Source organism: Engystomops pustulosus, chromosome 8 (genome assembly GCF_040894005.1).
Source record: "Engystomops pustulosus chromosome 8, aEngPut4.maternal, whole genome shotgun sequence".
Classification (NCBI taxonomy): Eukaryota; Metazoa; Chordata; class Amphibia; order Anura; family Leptodactylidae; genus Engystomops; species Engystomops pustulosus.
In genome coordinates, this window is record NC_092418.1 from 59,618,111 (window position 1) to 59,640,014 (window position 21,904).

The 21,904-nt window shown below is 44.3% G+C and overlaps 1 long non-coding RNA gene across 1 annotated transcript in view; it reads right to left on the reverse strand.

The window, feature by feature from the left end:
• The window catches only part of LOC140075292 (uncharacterized), a 43,465-nt gene extending 22,004 nt beyond the window's left edge, over positions 1-21,461 (reverse strand). Inside the window, exons 1-2 of the long non-coding RNA XR_011849385.1 lie at positions 21,352-21,461; positions 19,805-19,924 (exon numbers count right to left, since the gene is read on the reverse strand). This is a non-coding gene — a long non-coding RNA (uncharacterized lncRNA). The remainder of the gene's footprint in view (positions 1-19,804; positions 19,925-21,351) is intronic.
• Positions 21,462-21,904: the final 443 nt, after the last annotated feature.

The window sequence follows — 21,904 nt, forward strand, 5'->3', positions numbered from 1 at the left end:
TCCTTTCCTCTCCAGGGATGAGAGTGGAAAGATTTTGCTTGTACCGTGGGTCCAGGAGAGTGAATACCCAGTAATCGGCGCTGGAATAAATTCTTTGAACGCGAGGGTCACGGGATAGGCAGCCTAGCATGAAATCTGCCATATGTGCCAGAGTACCAACGCGCAAGAATTCACTCCCCTCACTGGCCTGACTCTCCATTTCCTCCTCCTCCAACTCCTCTTCTTCTGCCCATACACGCTGAACAGTGAAGGACTGAACAATGGTCCCCTCTTGTGTCTCGCCAACATTCTCCTCCTCTTCCTCCTCATCCTCCTCCACCTCCTCCGATATGCGCTGAGAAACAGACCTATGGGTGCTTTGGCTATCAACAAGGGAATCTTCTTCCCCCGTCTCTTGTGACGAGCGCAAAGCTTCCGACTTCATGCTGACCAGAGAGTTTTTCAACAGGCCAAGCAGCGGGATGGTGAGGCTGATGATGGCGGCATCGCCACTGATCATCTGTGTTGACTCCTCAAAGTTACTCAGCACCTGACAGCTATCAGACATCCACGTCCACTCCTCATTGTAGACTTGAGGAAGCTGACTGACCTGACTACCAGTTCTGGTGGAAGTTGACAACTGGCAGTCTACAATCGCTCTGCGCTGCTGGTAAACTCTGGATAACATCGTTAATGTTGAATTTCACCTTGTGGGCACTGTACTTCCTTTTGCGCTCCAGCGTCTGGGGTATGGAGAGCTGAACGCTGGTGGATGCTGTGGAGGATCGTGGAGGCGAAGATGGGGTTTTCGCTTGGGAGGTGTTTGGGCCGGGGTCCTGGACAGGGGGCTGACTAGCAGGTGACACAGGGGAAGGAGCAGTGGTGTGCCCAGCCGGAGGTGAACGGGCTTGGTGCCATTGAGTGGGGTGTTTAGCATTCATATGCCTGTGCATACTGGTGGTAGTTAAGCTAGTAGTGGTGGAACCCCTGCTGATCCTGGTTTGGCACAGGTTGCACACCACAGTCCGTCAGTCATCCGGTGTTTCTTTAAAGAACCTCCAGACTTCTGAAAATCTAGCCCTCGCCACAAGAGCTTGACTACGGGAAACATTTGGCGCTGATGCACCAGCTCTGGCCCTGCCTCTTCCAACCTGTTCTGCTATAGGATTCGCCTCCGTCTCAGAAGCACTGTGTTCACCCGGCCTATCAACCCAGCTTGGGTCTGTCACCTCATCATCCTCCGATCCCTCAGTCTGCTCCCCCCTCGGACTTCCTGCCCTGACAACAACTTCACCACTGTCTGACAACCGTGTCTCCTCATCATCCGACACCTCTTTACACACTTCTTCCACTACATCAATAATGTCATCATCACCCACAGACTGCGACCGGTGGAAAACCTGGGCATTGGAAAATAGCTCAGCAGCAACCGGACAAGTGGTTTGTGACTGTGGGAAGGGTCCAGAAAACAGTTCCTCAGAGTATGCCGGTTCAAATGCCAAATTTTGCTGGGAGGGGGCAAACTGGGGGGAAGGAGGCTGAGGTGGAGGAGCTGGAGGTGCTGATTTCGGTGACATGGGTGGACTGCTCTAATTTTTGCAATCTGAATTTTGCTCCAAATTTTTTAATCTGTCATTGTATTCTAATCCCCCCATTCCCCTAATAATCCTGGTTGCTCTCCTCTGCACCCGTTCCAGCTCTACTTTATCCTTTTTATACACAGGTGCCCAAAACTGTACACAATATTCCATGTGTGGTCTGACCAGCGATTTGTATAAGGGCAAAACTATGTCTTTATCATGAGAATCTATTCCTCTCTTGATACATCCCATTATTTTATTTGCTTTAGCAGCAGCCGCCTGGCTCTGGTCACTAAAATTAAGTTTACCATCCACCAATACGCCCAAGTCCTTTTCAGCTTCAGTTTTACTAAGTAATTGACCGTTTAGAACATAATTATACTTTTTGTTTCCATGGCCCAAGTGCATAACTTTACATTTATCTACATTAAACCTCATTAACCATTTCTCTGCCCATCCCTCAAGCTTCCACAAATCCCTCTGTAATGCTAAACTATCGACCTCAGTATTTATTACTTTACACAGCTTATCATCTGCAAATATTGAAACTTGACTGTGTAAACCCACTACAAGGTCATTAATAAAAATATTAAAAAGAAGTGGCCCCAATACTGACCCCTGTGGCACTCCACTGGTAACATCAACCCAATCTGAGAATGTGCCATTAATGACCACCCTCTGTTTTCTATCACTAAGCCAATTACTTACCCAGATACACAGATTTTCTCCTATTCCCAGCAGTCTCATTTTATATACCAACCTTTCATGTGGCACGGTGTCAAATGCCTTTGAAAAGTCCAGATATACAACATCCACAGCGTCCCCCAGATCCAGTCTTGAACTTACCTCCTCGTAGAAACCAATCAGATTAGTCTGACAGGACCGATCTCTCATAAACCCATGCTGACGCTGGGTTATAAGGTTGTGCACAGTGAGATACTCCAGGATAGCATCTCTAATAAACCCCTCAAATATTTTCCCCACCACAGCAGTTAGACTTACGGGTCTGTAGTTTCCAGGATCGCTATTTGATCCTTTTTTGTATATTGGTACCACATTTGCTATGCGCCATTCCTGTGGAACATAACCAGTCCTCAGTGAATCTTCAAATATTAAAAATAACGGTCTATCACCGTACATAATTCATGCAGAACCCGGGGGTGTATGCCATCTGGCCCAGGTGATTTATCTATCTTAGTGGTTGTGAGGCGGCGCCGTACCTCTTCCTGGGTTAAACTGTTGACATTATAAAAAGAATTTACATTATTCCTCATTGTGTCTTCCACCAGGGGATTTTCCTGGGTAAAGACAGTTGAGAAGACGACATTCAGTAGATTGGCCCTTTCCTCATCTTCTTCCACCATGACCCCCATGTTATTTCTAAGGGGACCCACACTCTCTGTTTTTAGTTTCTTATCATTTATATACTTGAAAAATAATTTGGGATTATTTTTGTTCTCCCTGGCAATATTTCTTTCAGTCTCTATTTTTGCGGCCTTTATCTGTTTTTTACAGGATTTATTTTTCTCTCTATAATCCTGTAATGCCTCATCGCTACCTTCATGTTTTAGCACCTTAAACGCTTTATCTTTCTCGCTTATTGCTTTCCTTACAAGACTAGTTAGCCACATAGGCTTTTTCTTGTTCCTTTTATGCTTTTTCCCATAAGGTATGTGTTTCTCACAGGACTTTTTCAGAATATATGAGAAAAAGTCCCATTTTTTGGGGGGGCTTTTGTCTTTGAGAGCATTATCCCAGTCTATGCCTTTAAGGTCTTCCCTTAGTTGATGAAAATTTGCCCTCCTGAAGTTTAGAGTGTTGGTTGCCCCTTCACTAACGTGCTTAGTAAAGCGTAATACAATATCAATGATATTATGATCACTATTCCCCAGGTTCCCCCCAACCTGTAGTTTTGATACCCTATCAGGTCTGTTGGTAAGGATAAGGTCCAGCAGTGCCCCCCCTCTTGTTGGCTCCAGGACTAGTTGCGACAGGTAATTGTCTTTTGTTGTTGACAAGAACCTGCTACCTTTGAAGGACCTGCAGGTTTCTGCCCCCCAGTCAATATCTGGGTAATTGAAGTCCCCCATGATAAGTACTTCACCATGCTTTGAAGCCGCATCCATTTCACTTATCAGCATTTCCTCTGCTGCCTCCATTATATTTGGAGCCTTATAACAAACCCCTAGTAATATTTTATTTTTATTTTTCCCTCCTCTTATCTCCACCCATAGGGACTCCACATTTGCGTTACTGATGTCATCTCGCAGGACGGGCTTGAGGCAAGAAATCACATATAAACAAACCCCTCCCCCTTTTTTATTTATACGATCCTTTCTAAAAAGACTATAACCATCTATAGTAACAGCCCAGTCGTATCTACTGTCCAGCCATGTCTCGCTGATACCCACTATATCATATTTCCGTTCCAACATCAAGAGTTCCAGTTCCTCCATTTTGTTTGTGAGGCTTCTGGCATTTGTGTACATACACTTTATATGGTTTTCCCTGTCCGTATTCCTTTTGTCCTTATTCCCTAATCTCATTCCAGCCCCCCTTCCTCCCCCATGGACTATGGCTCTTCCCAGCTCTCTATGTACACCGTCTATTTGCCCTGGACAAGTGTAGTTGCCCTCCCCCCAGGTCTCTAGTTTAAACACTCCTCCAACCTTCTAGCCATTTTTTCCCCTAAAACAGCAGCCCCCTCCCCATTGAGGTGCAGCCCATCCCTACTGTAGAGCCTGTAGCCCACAGAAAAGTCAGCCCAGTTCTCCATGAACCCAAACCCCTCCTTCCTACACCAACTTTTGAGCCACTTATTTACCTCCTTGATCTCCCGCTGCCTTTCTGGTGTGGCACGTGGTACAGGCAGTATTTCGGAGAAAATTACCTTTGAGGTCCTTGCCCTGAGCTTATGGCCTAAATCTCTGAAATCATTTTTAAGGACCTTCCACCTACCTGTTACTTTGTCATTAGTGCCAATGTGGACCATGACCGCTGGTTCCTCACCAGCCCCTCCCAGTAATCCATCAACCCGATCCGCAACATGCCGAACCCGAGCACCCGGCAAACAACACACTGTTCGGTATGCACGGTCTTTGTGACAGATTGCCCTGTGTGTTCCCCTAATAATGGAATCTCCCACTACCAGCACCTGTGTGACCTTGTCTGTGCTCCCATTACCCTTCTTACTGGAGCACACATTCCCCTGGTTGCTAGCGGCCACATCTTTCTGCAGCATTGCTACCCCAGAGCTGATATCCCCCTCATCCGCCAGCCTGGCAAACTTATTGGGGTGCACCAGATCAGGACTAGACTCTCTACGACTCTTCCCTCTACCCCGCCTTCTACATGTTACCCAACTAGCTGCCCCCTCACTCTGCACCTCCATACTTCCCTCCCCACACCCATCTTCCCCAGAGAGTTTGTGCTCCAGGAGCAGCAAACTTCGTTCCATATTATCAATTGCCCGTAGCCTTGAAACTTGCTCATTTAGATCCAGTGAAAGTAACACAAAATACAGCAGTTACCTGCTAAAGCCCCTCAAACTTAAGTCCCTTAAACCTAAGTCACACTTAGGACTCTGCACACACTTCGGATCAATGCACACTCGCCACCAAGCTCACACACTCGCTTTTCTGTTGCTTTTTTTTATAGGTAATGTGCCACAAAACTCTGCAGAGCTCACTGCAACAAGATCTGGCTTTGCCAGATTACTTTGAGTTTTAAAAACAAATAAACGTAAAAAAAAATAAATCAGCAGACTGTGCCTAATTCAAATCAAACCCTTAATAAATTGTCCCACTTCGGTGTTTGAGGTGGATATGTGTGTCACTAAGAGCTAAACACAACGGTCGCAAGTCTCCCAGCAAATTCCTCACAATATGGTACTAGCTGCACTACTAATGCCAGCAAGCCCAGCCACAAGCAAACCAAAAAAAGTAAAATATAACGCTATTGTAGGCCTAAATAAGCCGTTGGGGTTCTCCTATGGCTATTTTCTAGCCTACACTGAAAGCACACTGCCTTGCCAGATTACTTTGAGTTCTAAAAAGAAATAAACGTAAAAAAAAAAAAAATCAGCAGACTGTGCCTAATTCAAAACAGTGCCCCCAGAATGCCCCCCCCTTCCAGGGAATTGATCAAAAAGTATTCTGGAATTTAGACAAACTACGGCTTGCGGCACTGTTAAAAGGAATCAGAGAGGTCTCCTGAAGTCTCTGCTAGGGGAAAAGCTCAGAAGACACGAGAGCCAAGCACTAAGCAACGACTCATTATTGTGTGTTGGGTACAAGGACAAGAGGGAAGTCCTTGTACAGGCGGTCCCCTACTTAAGGACACCCGACTTACAGACAGACCCCTCTGACCTCTGGTGAAGCTTTCTGAATGCTTTACTATAGTCCCAGGCTGTAATGATCAGCTGTAAGGTGTCTGTAACAAAGCTTTATTGATAATCCTTAGTCCCATTACAGCAAAAAATGTTTAAACCCCAATTGTCATTGGGGCCAAAATTCTTTTTGTCTGGTTCTACAATTATAAAATATACAGTTTCGACTTACATACAAATTCAACTTAAGAACAAACCTCCAGACCCTATCTTGTACGTAACCCGGGGACTGCCTGTACTAACAACAATACATGGGCACACCACCACCCCTGCCCCTCAAAGTGCTCTGGACTTGCACAATATAGGCAGAGATTTTCCTATCTTCATCTGGAACACTCCTGGGGCGGGGGGGGGGTCAGACATGCTTTATCTACCTGCATTGGTTCCTCTATAGCAGGTGGCAGCCATGAACTTCGGAAGACAGGAGCCAGGCAAGAAAAACGTTGGGCCTTGGTTTGCAGTTGTCCCAGACGTTGCTCCTCGGATTGATATCCGCTTTGCTGTGCATTCTGAGTGGCCAGAGAGATCAGACCACTCAGAGTAGACAGCAAGTCTCGTGCAGACAGGTCATCTTTAACTTGTTCCGAAAGTTCCTTTTTAAAGGTTGCAACTAGGGCTGCTTCGTTTCAGGCTAGCTCAGAGGCCAGAGTTCGGAACTGAACTGCATAGTCACCAACTGATGAGTCCCCGTGATGCAGATTCAGCAGTGTGGCCTCGGCTGAAGACTCCCAGGCAGGTTCTCCGAAGAGGAATTCACTGAAGGAACGCAGTGAGAGTAGCCGTGACTGGATCATTCCTGCCGAGAAACATGGCCACGTGAGACTGGAGCTCCACTAAATGGCGTCCCAAACCAGCGATAGAGGACAGCGGCACTCCGACAGTGCCGGAGTGGCGCAGAAGAAAGATTGCACTGAAGAAAACCCTGCCCCCAGCAAGCAGAGGTTCCTTTACACAGCCAGCTGGTAAGAGCGTGAATCCCCCGAACCCGCTCGTTACATTCTTATCAAAATAGCTCCCTTTCACTATCCTAGAATCCTACTTCTATACTTAAGAATACGCAACTTTATTGTAACGTCCGTGCCAAAACGGCGCACTATCCGCAGTTGGTAGAATAGATGGCGTTAATTTGTGTGTGAACTGTGGCTTAGTGTTTGTTTGAATTAACTGAGCCACACCCTGCTCCTTGCATTTCAGCCCTGCCCAGCAAGGGTTACTAGCCTGATGGACAGTTTCCCCAGTGTGCTGCTGGAGGCGTGTCCGGGAACGGCATTGTATACCTGCCTACTCTCATCAGGCCTTGCTGGTTATTTCAGTCTTACCTGTGTATCTAGTGCTCTTGCTAACTTGTTTGCTATTCTGTGTTTTGACTTCTGCTTTGCCTACTGATCATTCTTTTTGCTATACGATTCTGTATACAATCTGTGGTTTGTCCCTCAGTGTTGTTGTCTCTCCCGATGTGACCTGGTCTATATCTGTATTCCGGTTACCTGTCCGCTCAACCATCCAGATGAAGTAAGTCTTCCCCGTCATCTTGTAGGGTCACTCAGGGACCGTCAGTTAGCAGAAGATTATTGCTCTGAGTTCAGGAGATGATCCATTCCAAGTGGCTGGAACGATAGAGCTTTAAGATACCAGCTTAGATTGGGCTTGTCTGATGCTATTAAAAATCTGTTAGTGGGACATCCTGAGCTTAAAACTTTAGAACAGGCCGTTTTTTCGGCAGTCAGAGTAGACAGACATCATAGATAACTTAAAGTTGAATGCAAGTCTGCTTTTCCTGTTTTTTCTTCTCCGCCTCTCCACCTCTCCACGGTCTCAACTGCTTTATCTAAAGAGACCTTGCAAAATACTGTCAAACCCATGACTATTGAATCAGATGAGCCAATGGAACTGGGATTCATGAAAGCCAAGGCAAGGAGGGTGCATTGTTTGTTTGAAGAACGCTGTATGTCTCTACTATGGAAAGTCTGGTCATTTTCTGCAGAACTGTTCTACCAGACCCAGGTCACCGCCAGAAAATCTGCTGTGTCTGAGTGGTAGTCGAAGAGACCACTCACACACCCAAGTACCCTATGTGTCTGATCATAAGATTCTTTTGCCAGTCACCTTGAATGCTAAAGATAAGTCTGTGTCTGGACAGGCCCTTATAGATTCTGGATCTGTCAATAATTTTGTTGATTTTGCATTTGTTTCAGTATTAGATTTGAAGTTGGTTAAACTGGATCCACCATATCAGGTTACAGGATTCTGCCCCTTTAAGGAGGGGAAAAGTTTATTTCAAGAATCCTCAGATTTCTGTGCAGGTTGACTCCGTTCACACCGAGCAGGTGGAGTTTTTTGTTTTGAATAATTTGTCCTCTGATGTCATCTTAATCTTCCTTGGTTAGCACTGCATACCCTGTTTTTGATTGGGGTTCTGGGAAGTTACTTGCATGGGGGCTAAAGTGTTCCTCTCATTGTACTTCACTTCTTGTTTCTACCCTTCAGGTAAAGAGAAATATGTTTCCGAAGTATGCTTCAGATTGTGTTAAAGTTCTGGACAAAAAGTCTGCAGTGTCATTAACCCTGCACAGGCCTCTCAACTGTGAGACTCATATTTTCCCAGGGACTAAGTGCCCCAAGGAAGGGGATTTCAGCTTATCTCATTCAGTGCATGATGCTTCTAATGCTCAGACAAATACCTCTGAGAGTTCCTTTGAAAAAATCTTGTGCTCTTATAATGTTCTTGCTACCATTGATAATGGCCTTGCTAAGTTTATTTCTAACTGTCAAGACCTGGCACCCAGAGCCCCCTCTTCTGATAGATTGTATATACCCCTAAATCTTCGCCGCCGAGTACTAGAGGGGATTAATGGTATAATTGTATTCTGGTTACCTGTCCGCTCCACCATCCAGCAGCTGCCAGATGAAGTAGGTCTTCCCTGTCATCTTGTAGGGTCACTAAGAGACCATCAGTTAGGTTCCAAATAGTGGGTTTGCCCTTGTCAGGGCAGTATATCGGCTTTAGGCAGTGCCTTAGCCCGCAGGGACGTCGCAGTATGAGTTTGCCACCACTTACCTAGTCTGACAGCTGGCGCCAAGCCTGGTTGTGGTTGCGCACTTCCAGAAATACAAAAAATAATTCTGGATATTTTACAAAATGACAAAAAACACACAAGTGGTATAACGTTCTTTTACAACATACTGGGGGATAAAGCAATTTTCCAGAAACTACCATAATTGACGAATTGGGTAGAGGACTTACACATGTCCTTCTGAGACAAACAATGGTTGAAAGCTATAAGCATAACCAAGACCACACTCAGATCTGTAGCTCATCAAGAAGCAATAGTGAAGACCCACATGAGGTGGTATTTTACACCCTCACATTTAAATGCTATATTCCCCACAGTCGAAGCATTCTGTTCGCGGAAATGTGGACGAAGAGGTACACTTCTCCACATGTTATGGGCCTGTCCCATAATAAAAGGCCTTTGGGATGAATCTTTCAAATTGATCTCTTCGATCACAAGCCTAAAACCCACAATCTCTGCACCCAATGCTATCCTGATAATGGGAATGGACAAATTCCCTCTACCCTCCAGAAAGATAATAGTGCACATTTTAATGGCTACCAAATTAGTCATTATGAGACACTGGAAGGAGGAACAATGCCCTAACATAAGAGGTCATAGGACTACTAAACACTTGTTGCAAATATGAAAAATTTATATCTTACCAAGAACACAAATACCTAAAATATAAGAGGGAATGGACCCTATGGATGGATAGTTCCTTCTATCAGGAATAAACAGCCCAATATAACTGGCTATCATTACAAGTCATAGCTCCCAGTTCATAATAAGTTAGTTTGGTCAAGTTTTGTTATGTTTTAGTGTTTATTATTTCTGACCCTCACACGAGGAAAAGAAATGTGTTTTTCACCACAAAAATAACGTTGCCCGCTCTGTGGTGAACTGTGTAGGCATGAGTTCGATATGTAGGGAGCACTGAGTAATGAAGCCACTGCATAACTTGGCCTCACCGGCATGGATAGACAGAGCCTTAGTTCAACAGGAGACAATGCTGCCGTAGTAACGGGAGGTATCGCAGGCCCTGGATGCTGGTTCTGAGTAGCCAACAGTTGCTGCAGCGTGGCGGTGACTTGTCCAAGTTGCTGTCCCTGAGCGGCAATTTGTTGAGACTGCTGGACCACAATGGTGGTAAGATCAACCAGTTCTGGAAGCTGAACCTTGGCGGGATCCATGGCCGGATCTAAATGTCAGGCTCCAGGGATAGTGGACCCACTGTACCACTGCGGACCACTGGGACTGGAGTCTAAGCGGCACCCGGTTTTCACCAGAGCCCGCCGCAAAGTGGGTTGGGTTTGCTGTGGTGTGGTACCACCAGGTCATTCCGCAGTTGCGACTTTGTCTGCAGTTGCAGCCAAGGCTAGGTACACAGACATTAGGCATAATCGTAGTCAGGGACAGTAAGGAGGTCAGGACAGGCAGCACAGGATCAGATTTGGGGACATGGCAACGGGTCAAGGTAGGCAGAAGAGGAGCGTAGTCAGGAATAGAATCGGGGTCACCAGGAGAAATCACTATAAAAACAAAGGACATAGGAACAAAGCTTTTTCTAAGGCTGTGAGGCACAAAGATCCAGCAGGGAACATAGGAAGGGGCTGGGAATTTAACAGGAAGGGCAACTGGCCAGCGCCAATTATCGGTGCGCTGGACCTTTTAATCTGTGCTTTTGTATAGAGAAGTTTGCCAGGTGACCGGGAGAGGTTACGTGTGCTTGTGTCGGGAGGGGAAGTGATACTGTACAGTAAAGTACAGTATCACTTCCCCTCCCAACACAAGTACACGTGACCTCTCCGGGTCACCTGGCAACCTTCTCCATACAAAAGCACAGGACGTCCTTGCGTTGCCTAGCAACTCACAAACCTCTCCGCGTAAGCTAGTGCTGAAAGAATATAATCCTCTCTCTTTTTAATATGCATTATGCTTCTTAAAGAAATAAATCCACTACCTGACTAAGGCTCCAGCTCGGAGCCGAAACGCGCTGTGTTGTACCAAGCAAATAAAGTATGCCTCGATTACATTCCTGAGTGAAGCGCCTATCTCACCGGGACTACATCTCATGGATCTTTGTTTTGAATAGTTTAACGGGTGCAATTTAACACCTTGCCGACTGAGGACTAACTATATCGTCCTCGTGCCGCAAGAGCTGAGCTCTCTCCATACACCCCGGGTAATGGCTGTATAAAACACTGTCACTTCCGCGGTTGGTGCTGTTACAGTAGTACAGTAGTATTGCAGTATATAATATTAGCAATTGAACCCTGCAGGGTTAAATTACCATCAAAATGATAGCATTAAAAACGTCATCAAAAGTCGCAAAAAATGATACCACCCACAGCTCCCTGCACTGAAGTACGAAAAAGTTATTATTGCCAGAACATGGCAAAATGTTTTTTTTTTTTTTTGTACAGAAGGTTTGAATTTTTTTTAAATGTAGGAAAACATTATAAAACCTGTACAAATTTGGTATCCTCGTGATCGTACCGAACCAAAGAATAAAATAGACATGTAATTTGGAACTTTTACAGTGAAAGCTGTAAAATCCAAGCCCACAAGAAAACGGTGCAAATGTGTTTTTCCATAATTTTCACTGCATTCTGAATTCTTTTCCCGCTTCCCAGTACACGGCATGGAATGATAAATACCATCACCATGAAGTGCAATTTGTTACACCGAAAACAAGCCCAAACAGAACTCTGTACATGGAAAAATAAAAAGTTACACATTTTTGAAGGTGGGGAGTGAAAAATACAAAAAGGAAAAAGGGCCACGTCCTCAAGGGGTTAAAAAATGTGATACTTTGTGTGGAGTTTCTAATAAACAGAACTTTTAAAACTCTAAAATAATTGAATCAAATAATTGAATTACTTTTTTGTGAAAATCTGGAAAATTGCTGATTTTGTAACCATTCTTACATCCTAATAAATTAACATAAAAAAATGATGTCAACATAAAGCAGATATATGGTCAATTTTTGGTAGCAACTAATTTGGGAGAAACATGTAGAAAATCACAAATTATTTAAAATGTTCATGAAATTTTACACTTATTCATAAATAAATGCAAAGCATTTCATGTCCTTAAAAAACAAACAATCTGAAAATAACCTTTGTTCTAAAGTTATAATTGCAAATGGAGACACAGGCAGATTTACAAAAATTGGGCCAGGTCCTTAAGGTGAAAAAGAGCAGGGTCCATAAGGGGTTAATTGTATCAAGTGGTGATGGATTACATAGATGGGAGGATAAATAATACTATGAACAGTGTATGGTATAGACAGTAGATTTTAGAAAGTGACTGGAATAAATGCAAAGAACATACACTAGATGGCAGTATTATCACATGCTTGTCTTTTTTAAGTTCTCAATTTTCTTTGGCATTCTCAGCTGTACAGTGTTTGTATGACCTTTCTTAGTGATATAAACCAGCTGGAGATGTAAAGATTGTGTAAACACCGCATCCCAGCATCCTTCAAGTGCAGACAGAAAAAGAAAAAAAGAGAAATAAATCTCTACTCTCAATAAAAACTGGCATTCAGATCCGTTTTTTTACATACATACATTATATAGCTAAAACATAAAGATCTAAAGTTGTTGGCATTAAGTGCACAAATATCATACATTCTGTAGATTGGTGACCCTGTAAATGCAAATGCCTTTTATCACCAATTTCACTGCATTTGGAATCTTTTGCATATTATAAGCATTGTTGTATTGGATATAAAAGAATGTAGGGGGGTGTTGGTTTCTGTGCAAGAATGGATGCTAGAATTTGATGCATATGCATTGAGGCCTGTGCCGCAGATCTTTTATGATCCTAGTAACTCTCTTGCTAACAAGGATCATTTGGGTATCTTGTAGCAATGGACATTTGATACATCGGCTCTAAATAATTCTTATAATAATCCTCATTGGATTGTGGGTTTATTACGAACTGGTACCCTATATTGAAACAAAATAGTCTCAGGGTGTCTGCAATATTTTAATGTACACCGCTAAAAAAAATAAGCCTGGACAACCCAATTATATTATATATAGACTTCTACATATCTGTAAATATATATAGTTAACATGCAAGTACATGCAAATAGTAGGAAAACTTTAAAAAACGTGGCTTGACATTGCAATATTAAAAACACAGTCCTATCCTTGATTTAGTCATATTAGGGTGATGTCACACATGGCGTTTTGAACCCGTTTTTGGTCTGTTTTTAAGCATTCCATCAAAAACTGCATACAATTTTGACCAGTTTTAATTAAGATAATTGGTAAAAACCTGTCAAACTGATGCGTTTTCAAAAGAAACGCTTTTTCAAAAACGCATGTGTTTTTTAACGGACCAAAAAAAAAAACTGACCAAAAGCAGGTTCAAAACGCCATGTGTGTCATCACCCTAAGGGTAATGTCAGACGTGCCGTCTTGGGTACGTTTGCAAACGCAGACCAAGCCGCACCCACCGGGGTGGGCCGCGGCCCAAACGCTTTGGCAGTTCTATGGAAATGGCTGCGATTGGGAACGAGCCGCCGGTGTTTTGCGTTAATTCAATGCAAAACACCGGCGGCTCGTTCCCGATCGCAGGCGTTTCCATAGAAAAGCAGATGCGACCGGGCCGCGGCCCGCCCCGGTGGGTGCTGGTCTGTGTTTGCATTCGCAAATGCAGCCAAGACGGCACGTCTGCCATCACCCTAAAAGATTCAGATCCAGACTCTTCCATAGATGTCAGGGTTCCAATTTCCAGAAAAATAGGTTACCGTTCAGACTCTTCCTCTTTGCGGTCATTGCTTTCTAACATTCACCTATTCATCTCTAGAAGAAGATCACAAAAGAGATATATTGTTGTCTGCAGTGTAAAAAAGCTCTTATTCCTTATTGTATTGTGTACTTACAATTTCCATATTAAAAACAGCATAGTGGGGCTCATTTACTAAGGGTCGCACTGCTCACTTTCGTCGCACTGTGCACCTTTTTCGGGGATTACATGGCTTACACAGGTATTTAACAAGTGTCTGTGCTGGGATTTTTGTGCACGCAATCCTTTTTTGGGCAGCTGCGCTGGCTTCAATGCAACACAATTTAGGGGGCGTGCTGTCGAACGATCTGACTTATTCGGACTGAACGTGGGATTTAACTTTCAAATTGTGTCACAAACCCTATGACTAACATGCACCACTAAAAAGATGGTGATCCCTGTCAGACCTGAGCAGGGAAGCGACACATGCAGGATATCGGACACACGATCTTAGTGAATTGCGGCACAATGCAGTATTGTGCAGTATTGATCCTGCCATTAGTACATGCTTGTTTTAAAGACTAAGACATGCATGTCTAAGTACTGACTATTCTTTACAGTGAAACTGCGAATGGCTCATTAAATCGGACTGATTCGGCCTGATTTAACATTTAAATTGTGTCGCCATCGGGCCTGAGCGGGGATGCGACACATGCCCAATATTGGGTGCACAATCTTAGTGAATCGCGGCAGAGTGCATGATCCTCGGACAATGCACTGACGGTGAACTCCCCAGACGGGTAAGTAGATGTGCCCCATTCTCCTAAAACTTTGCAAGCAGCTCATCAGCCAACACCATACCCAAAGCCACACTTTAGATTTCCTTCCTCCTTTCGTTTCCTGGCATGCTTTTCGTTTACTCCATTAGTAATGGCTAATAGTCTGACAATTCTCCCGTCAAAAAGCTAAGCAAACTCATTAAATGGGCAGAAGAGAAAGATGTTATTTGTGAAAAAGAATCAAAATATTTGGATAAAATTACCCCTAGAATCCAAGTGATATATCGGGGCTTATTTACTAAGGGTCCCTCGGGTTTTCCAACCTTTTCGGGGATCTAGCCGTTGGGACAGGGATTTGGAAGGGCATTGTATTGCACGTGATCGGATTTTGGCGCATCAGCGCCGGATTTCATGTGACAGAAATCGGGGGGCGGGCTGTCGGACGTTCCGACTGATTCGGACAAACCACGGGATTTAACTTTCCATGTGTGTCTCAAGATCAAGCACTTACATACACTGGGAAGAAGGAAAACTCTGGCGGACCTGATCAGGGGAAACGACACATGCAAGTAATCGGGTCGCACGATCTTCTTGAATCACAGCAGATGTGCATTCTGGTTGGACAATGCACTTTCAGGGATCGCGCAGGACAGGTAAGTAAATATGCCCCATTATATCTCTAAAAAACATAAATGTGAAAAAAAAACCCTAGGGCGCCCAATAGTTTCGGGAATTGGTTCCCTTACTAGTCATTTGGGGGAATACCTAGAATTTTTCCTATAACCACTAGTTAGAAATATGAGCTTATACATCAGAAATTCACAGCACCTATATAGAAATTTTGAAGGGCACAAAGCTAGATAAGGCTGAACAAATACTGTTATGCTCTTGTGATGTCTCTATCAGGCACCAGGGGTAGTGGACTCACTGGACCACCGCGGATGATGACGTAAGCCCACATTTGGGACCGAAGTCTAAGTGGTACCCGGTTTTCACCAGAGCCCAAAGCAGGTTGGACTTGTTGCAGTGTGGTACCATCAAGTCGTTCCACAGGCGCGACTATGTCTGCAGTGGCGGCGAAGGCAAGATACAGAGATGTTGAGCAGAATCCTTGTTGGTGACAGGCAGGAGGTCAGGACAGGCAGTACAGGATCAGAGTCGGACACGAAGTGGAATGTAAGGGCAGGAAGCAAAGGAGCGTAGGCAGGAATGGAACCAGGATCAGAACGGGAATTCAGAACACGAGCACAGGGCATCAGAAAGGCACAAGACACAGAGATCCGGCGGGGTGTGCAGGGAGAGGCTGAGTTATAAGGGATTGTGGGAATGGCCAATCAACGCTGGCCCTTTAAACCTTTGGGAACTGGTGCATTTATTTGCCGCCGTCCTTGGCGGTCATGTGCCCAAGGCCGCGCGCACATGAGAGCCGGAACAGGGACAGGTAAGTGGTGCCGTGGGAGCTCTGGAGCACAGAGAGGGGCACGGGTGAGGCTGCGACCTGAGTTGTAGGTTGCGGAAACACCCGTGACAGTACCCCCCCCTTCGGCCTCCTCCTCTTCTTGGTCTGGAGGAATCTCTGTGTCAGGACTCTGGGTCAGTGAACCCCCTGGACCACTGCGGACACTGACACAAACCGACACCTGGGACCGGAATCTAAGTGGCACCCTGTCTACACCAGAGCCAAAGCCGGATGGCCTTGCTGCGGCGTGGTGCCACCAGGTCGTTCCACAGGTATGACTTGCCTGCGGTGGCAGCCAAGGTCGCGGTACAAACTCCTAGTCCAGGCCTGAAGTTGGGGCAGGCAGATGGTCAGGGCTGAATCAACGGTGCAGAATCAAAGTCAAGCCTGAAGTCACAACAGGAGATCAAAACAGAATGGGAACAGGAATGTGGAGAGATAAGTGAAGGCCAGGAATCGTCCCGCCAAGGAGAGGGGCACAGGTGTGCAGGGACACCAGTGACACTCTGTAGGAGACCACAGTCCAGGATGTTATCCTTGGGCTCCCAAGACCTATTGTTAGACCTGAACCCCTTCCAGTCAACCAGGAAGAAACGCTTACCTTTCACCGTCTTCATGTCCAGAACCTCCTTTACCTCAAAGACGTCGGTGGAGCAAACTCAGCAGCAGGAGGAGGAACTTCCCAGGAGAAGTGGTTCAGGATGACTGGCTTAAGGAGAGATACGTGGAAGGAGTTTGGGATGGTCATGGAGGAAGAAAGGTGTAGCTTATAGGCCACAAGATTCATGGGGAGATAGCAGCTAGCAGATAGTAGTCGCTCAGGAGGAATGAAATGCCGAAGAGCAGGTTCTTCCCCAATAACATCTGAGGTATGAGGGAGGACATCAGCCTTGATGTTCTTTTCTGCCGGATGGAAGTGAATTAGGAAATTGAAACGGGAGAAAAGTGACCCACGAGCTTGTCAGGGATTGAGCAGCTGTGCAGTCTGGAGATAGAGGAGGTTCATGTGATTTGTTTATATGGAAAATTAGCTCCCTCCAGAAGATAGCGCCACTCTTCTAAAGTAAGTTTTATGGCCAATAGCTCTCGGTCCCCTATGGAGTAATACCTCTTTGCGCGGGAGAAAGTCTTTTGGGCCCTTTCTGGGTGGGCACTGCTCCAGCTCATACTGAGGAGGCATCAACTTCCAGCTGAAATTGATTCTTTGTATCAGGCTGTGTGAGAAATGGGCCCGAGGCAAAGGCTGACTTCAGTCCAGAAAAGGCTTCTTCAGCCGTCAGGGGCCAAAGTCTGGGATAGGCATTATCCCTTGGTCGGGGATACAATGGGAGACACAAGAGAGGAGAAGTGCGGAATAGACTGCCAGTAGTAATTGGCAAAGCCCAGAAATCTCTGTTATGCACGCAGCTCTACTGGCCAAGAATCACAGACAACTTGGCAGGATCCATCTGTAGGGCCCTGTCAGATGATATAGCCAAGGAAGGGAAGACTCTTCTGGTGGAACTGGCACTTCTCAAGTTTGGCATAAAGGCGATTGGCTCATAAATGACTGAGGACTTACGTGGGACTGGTGTTCCGAAGAGAACACCAGGATATTGTTGAGATAGACCACGACACAGGTATATAGCAAGTCTCTGAAAATGTTGTTGACTAACTCCTGAAAAACCGCTGGTATGTTACAGAGTCCAAACGGCATGACCAGGTACTCTAAGTGCCCATCAAGAGTATTGAAAGCAGCCTTGCATTCATTACCTTTGTGGATCCGGATGAAGTTATAAACCCCATGTAGGTCTAGTTTAGTGAAGACCTTGGCTCCATGTAAGCAGTTAAAGAGTTCTGTGATCTTGTTAAGGCCATGATTATCTATGCATGGACACAGCGACCCATTCATTTGGCCACAAAGAAGAACCCCGCACCGGCAGTAGAAGATGACTTGCATATGAACCCCCTCTGCAGATTCTCTTTCACGTAGGCCGACATTGCTGCGGTTTTGGGCACAGCCAGTGGGTAAATCGAACCCCGTGGAGGAGATGTGCCTGGTAGCAGGTCAATAGGGCAATCGTAGGGACAGTAAAGTGGCAAAGTGCTGATGTTTTTATGGAGAAACAAGCAGAGAAAGTCCACATATGGAGCAGGAAGACACCCCAGAGGCTTGTAGGACTTCAGAAGCAACACGATGGACACAGGACAAGTGTGCACCGGCATCACCTAGGGATGCTTCTTCCAAGATCCCTAGGTGCAGGCATATCCAAGACCCTGAGGAAGTGTTCCGGCTGGCACAATAGAGGCAGAGTTTCTTCTTACATTGCCTGGAACGCTCCTGGGGATGCAGCCCAGCTCTACCCACCTGCATCGGTTCCTCTGCGCTGTCATGCCAGGTGGATGAAGTGGTCTTTAGAAGGCAAAAGCCATGCAAATATTGGGCCCAGACTTGCACTTGTTCGAGCATTGCTCCTCAGAGCCCTCCATAAACCGGATGTCAATCTGAGTGGCCAGAGAGATGAGACCACTCAGAGTAGATGGCAGGTCACATGCAGACAGTGCATCTTTAACTTGTCCTGAAAGTCCCTTTTTAAGGGGTTGCAATCAGGGTTGGCTCATTCCAGGCTAGCTCAGAGGCCAGAGTATGGAACCAAACCGCGTAATCACTGACAGATGAGTCCCTTTGACATAGGTGAAGCAGTGCGGTCTCAGTAGAAGACGCCTTTGCAGGTTCCTCAAAGACAGACTGGTACTCAGTGAAGAAAGATGTAATAGAAGCTGTGGCTGGATCTTACTGTAAGGCACCACAGGTAGTGGACCCACTGGACCACCGTGGATGATGACCTAAGCCGACACCTGGGAACGAAGTCTAAGAGGTACCAAGTTTTCACCAGAGCCCGCCGAAAAAGCTGGTTGGACTTGTTGCAGCATGATGCCACCAGAATCAGAATTGAGCAGAATCATAGTCGGGGGACAGGCAGGAGGTCAGGGCAGGCAGCACAGGATCAGATGGGGACAAAGCAGAAGGTCAAGGCAGGCAGCAAAGGCGCTGCAACCACGGGACACCCAGAAGTATTGAAGAAGTGCATTGGGTTAGCATGTAAAAGGAAATTCTCTCCTTGTACAAGGCCCCCACTTGTAGTTGTAGGGGTTCAGTGCGATACCGGATTGGGTCTTTGAGAATCTGCCCACTGACTGATGAGATGACCAGTGGCTTCACGAGATGGACCACAGGAAGAGGGTACTGAGAGACCAGGGCACAAAGTTTCCTGCCGAACCAGAATCCAGGAAGGCAGATGCTTGAAACTGATTTACGTTTATTCAGGAACGGAACCGTGTAACATCGGGAATTAAGAACTTGAGCACAGGGCATCGGGAACAAAGCTTACTCAAAGGCACAAGGCACAAAGATTCAGTGGGGTGCCTGGGTTATCTTCACTTTATACATCTATCCCACAGGGTTTATAAATGGTGGTGGTAAAAGAGGTTAAATAATGTAATAGATTTGAGAGAGGACAAAAGACGATTCATTATAGAAGGGATGGAATTGGTTGGAAATGAAATTACTTTTGGTTTGATGGCCAATTCTTCACTCAAAAGGAAGGAATGGCGATGGAACCAAAATTTTCCACCAGCTTCGCCAATTTATACGTGTGATGATGAATTTTTTAAATATTTTAAATAAGTTGCTGTTATACAAAAGATACATTGTCGATTTGCATTATCTTATGGAGTGGAGACAAGACAGAATTCAAACAACTTGTGAACAATATGAATGAAAATAGATACAATCTAAAATTTACATATGAGATAGGAGATCAGTATACACTTTTTAGACTTACAATTATATAGAGATGAGGAAGAAATGGGTACCACAAATTTTTTCACGCCTGTTGATGTAAATAGTTTTGTATAGTATGTATATACCAGCTGTCATGATGCACCGTGGATACAGAATATTCCTAGAGGGCAAATGAAAAGGAGAGAGAAAAATTGTATGAAGAGGGAGGACTTAAAATCAAGTTGGAATAATAGATAACTTAAAGTTAGAGGGGTTACCCTGAATCTTTATTGAAAGATGAGAATTTAAATCATTTTATAATAATTAAATGAAATAAAAATCCATTAATTGGCCCAATCACAAATAAAATCCAGATAAAGTATATAAAACGGTACATATTTGTTATCACCGCATCCGTATCAATCTGTACAATAAATCTAAAACAATATTGAGCCTACTTGGTGAACAATGTAAAAAAAAACATTAAAAACTGTGCCCTAATATGATGCAACTGAAAAGAACAACTCTTTTTACAGTTAATTAATTTTTGGGGGGTCTATTTCTTATTCATGAGATTTTATTACCTATGCATTGTATCTCACTCTGCAAATAATAAGCCCTCATTTTTCGCATTACCAAAAGCCTATACATTGTGACAACAAATCTGCTGTTAATGGTGCTGCATGCATTCATTTGAAGGCCACCTGTGTGCCCAAACAGCAGTTTACCACCACATATGGAGTATCAGTACAAGCAGGAGAAATTGGGCAGCAAACTTTGCAGAGCATTGCACCATTTTATTTATTCTGAAAGTGTCAATTTTGGCCTGAATGAATATATGAATATATTTTCCCAAAAAGTTTCTAAATTGCACTTTCATTTTGTTAAGTGTGGGATGATGGGGTGATTGTCACTATGGCGCACACTGGTAGTCAAAAGTGATTCGGAAAGTACTTCATAACAAAACTGTTTATTGGGGTCTCGGTAACACAACGCGTTTCGGAATCAGCGGCGATTCCTTTTTCAAGTGAGGAGAGACTAAAAGAATATATAGGTACAATGTGTGTCGATAAAGGACAAGAAATTGAAAATAAAAAATAAAAGCAATCCATATAAAAAAATGCCCATAGAGTGTTAGGGCGATGTAGATAAAACATTGCATGATATCATAGCATGGTATAAACTGACAAAAAACGTACATAACAAGTATTAATAGGTAAGCCAACATAAAATTGCATAAAAAGCATCAACTAAGTTTGATACAGAGTCCAATACAATGGATTAAGCATATATTGAGCAGAAATATAAATATAGATATAAAATAAATAAATATGAATGTAAATATAACTATAGATTCAAATAAATAAATGTGAATATAGATACAACAATAGACATATCAATAAATATATAAAAATGAATATATACAAATGACAGGATAAAAAGAATGTGGAAAGTGGAGTGTCCATGATGAATCCCAATAAAGGAGTGGGCAGATAACAAAGGAATACTTATAGCTCATGGAATTTGGTGGTCATATAGACAAAAAGTAAATGATGCAATGCAGAGAAACATGAGGCAAATAGATAAATGAGGGACTGGGGTTCTTACCTAGAAGCTCAGGTCTTAGGTTTCTTCCCAGAGCTGTAAAGGTGTGGTGGGAGTGTGGTCACTTTAAACAGACTGATGGGGGAGTGGCTAGCGCCAAAAATGGGGGTGTGGCTTACTAGATTTTTTTTTTTTCCTCCTTCCCCCTTTTCCTTTTATTCTAAAAATTACTTTCTAAGGACTCATTGAGACCATTCGGGACCAGACAATTAATTTTAAAGATCCAAAACATTTCTCTCTGGCGGAGTATATTAAGTCGTTCGCTCCCATCAGGGATTGCTTCTACTGGGGTTATTGAAAAAGCTAGAAAGTCTTTTTGGTGATGCGTGAGAGCGTGTCTGGAAACACTATGCTTAGTGAAACCATTGGTAGTGTTGCATTGGTAGTTTGTTTTTATGTTCTGAAAACCTTTATAGGGTTTGTAAAGTAGGTGGAGTCATATCCAAGATGGCCGACACTCAGTACTACAAGTCCCATGAGCCTTTAGTATTAGACATGTCTTCCTGACCTTTTACTTATCTTCACAGATATGTCAGTTATAGCCCCTCCCTCTCCT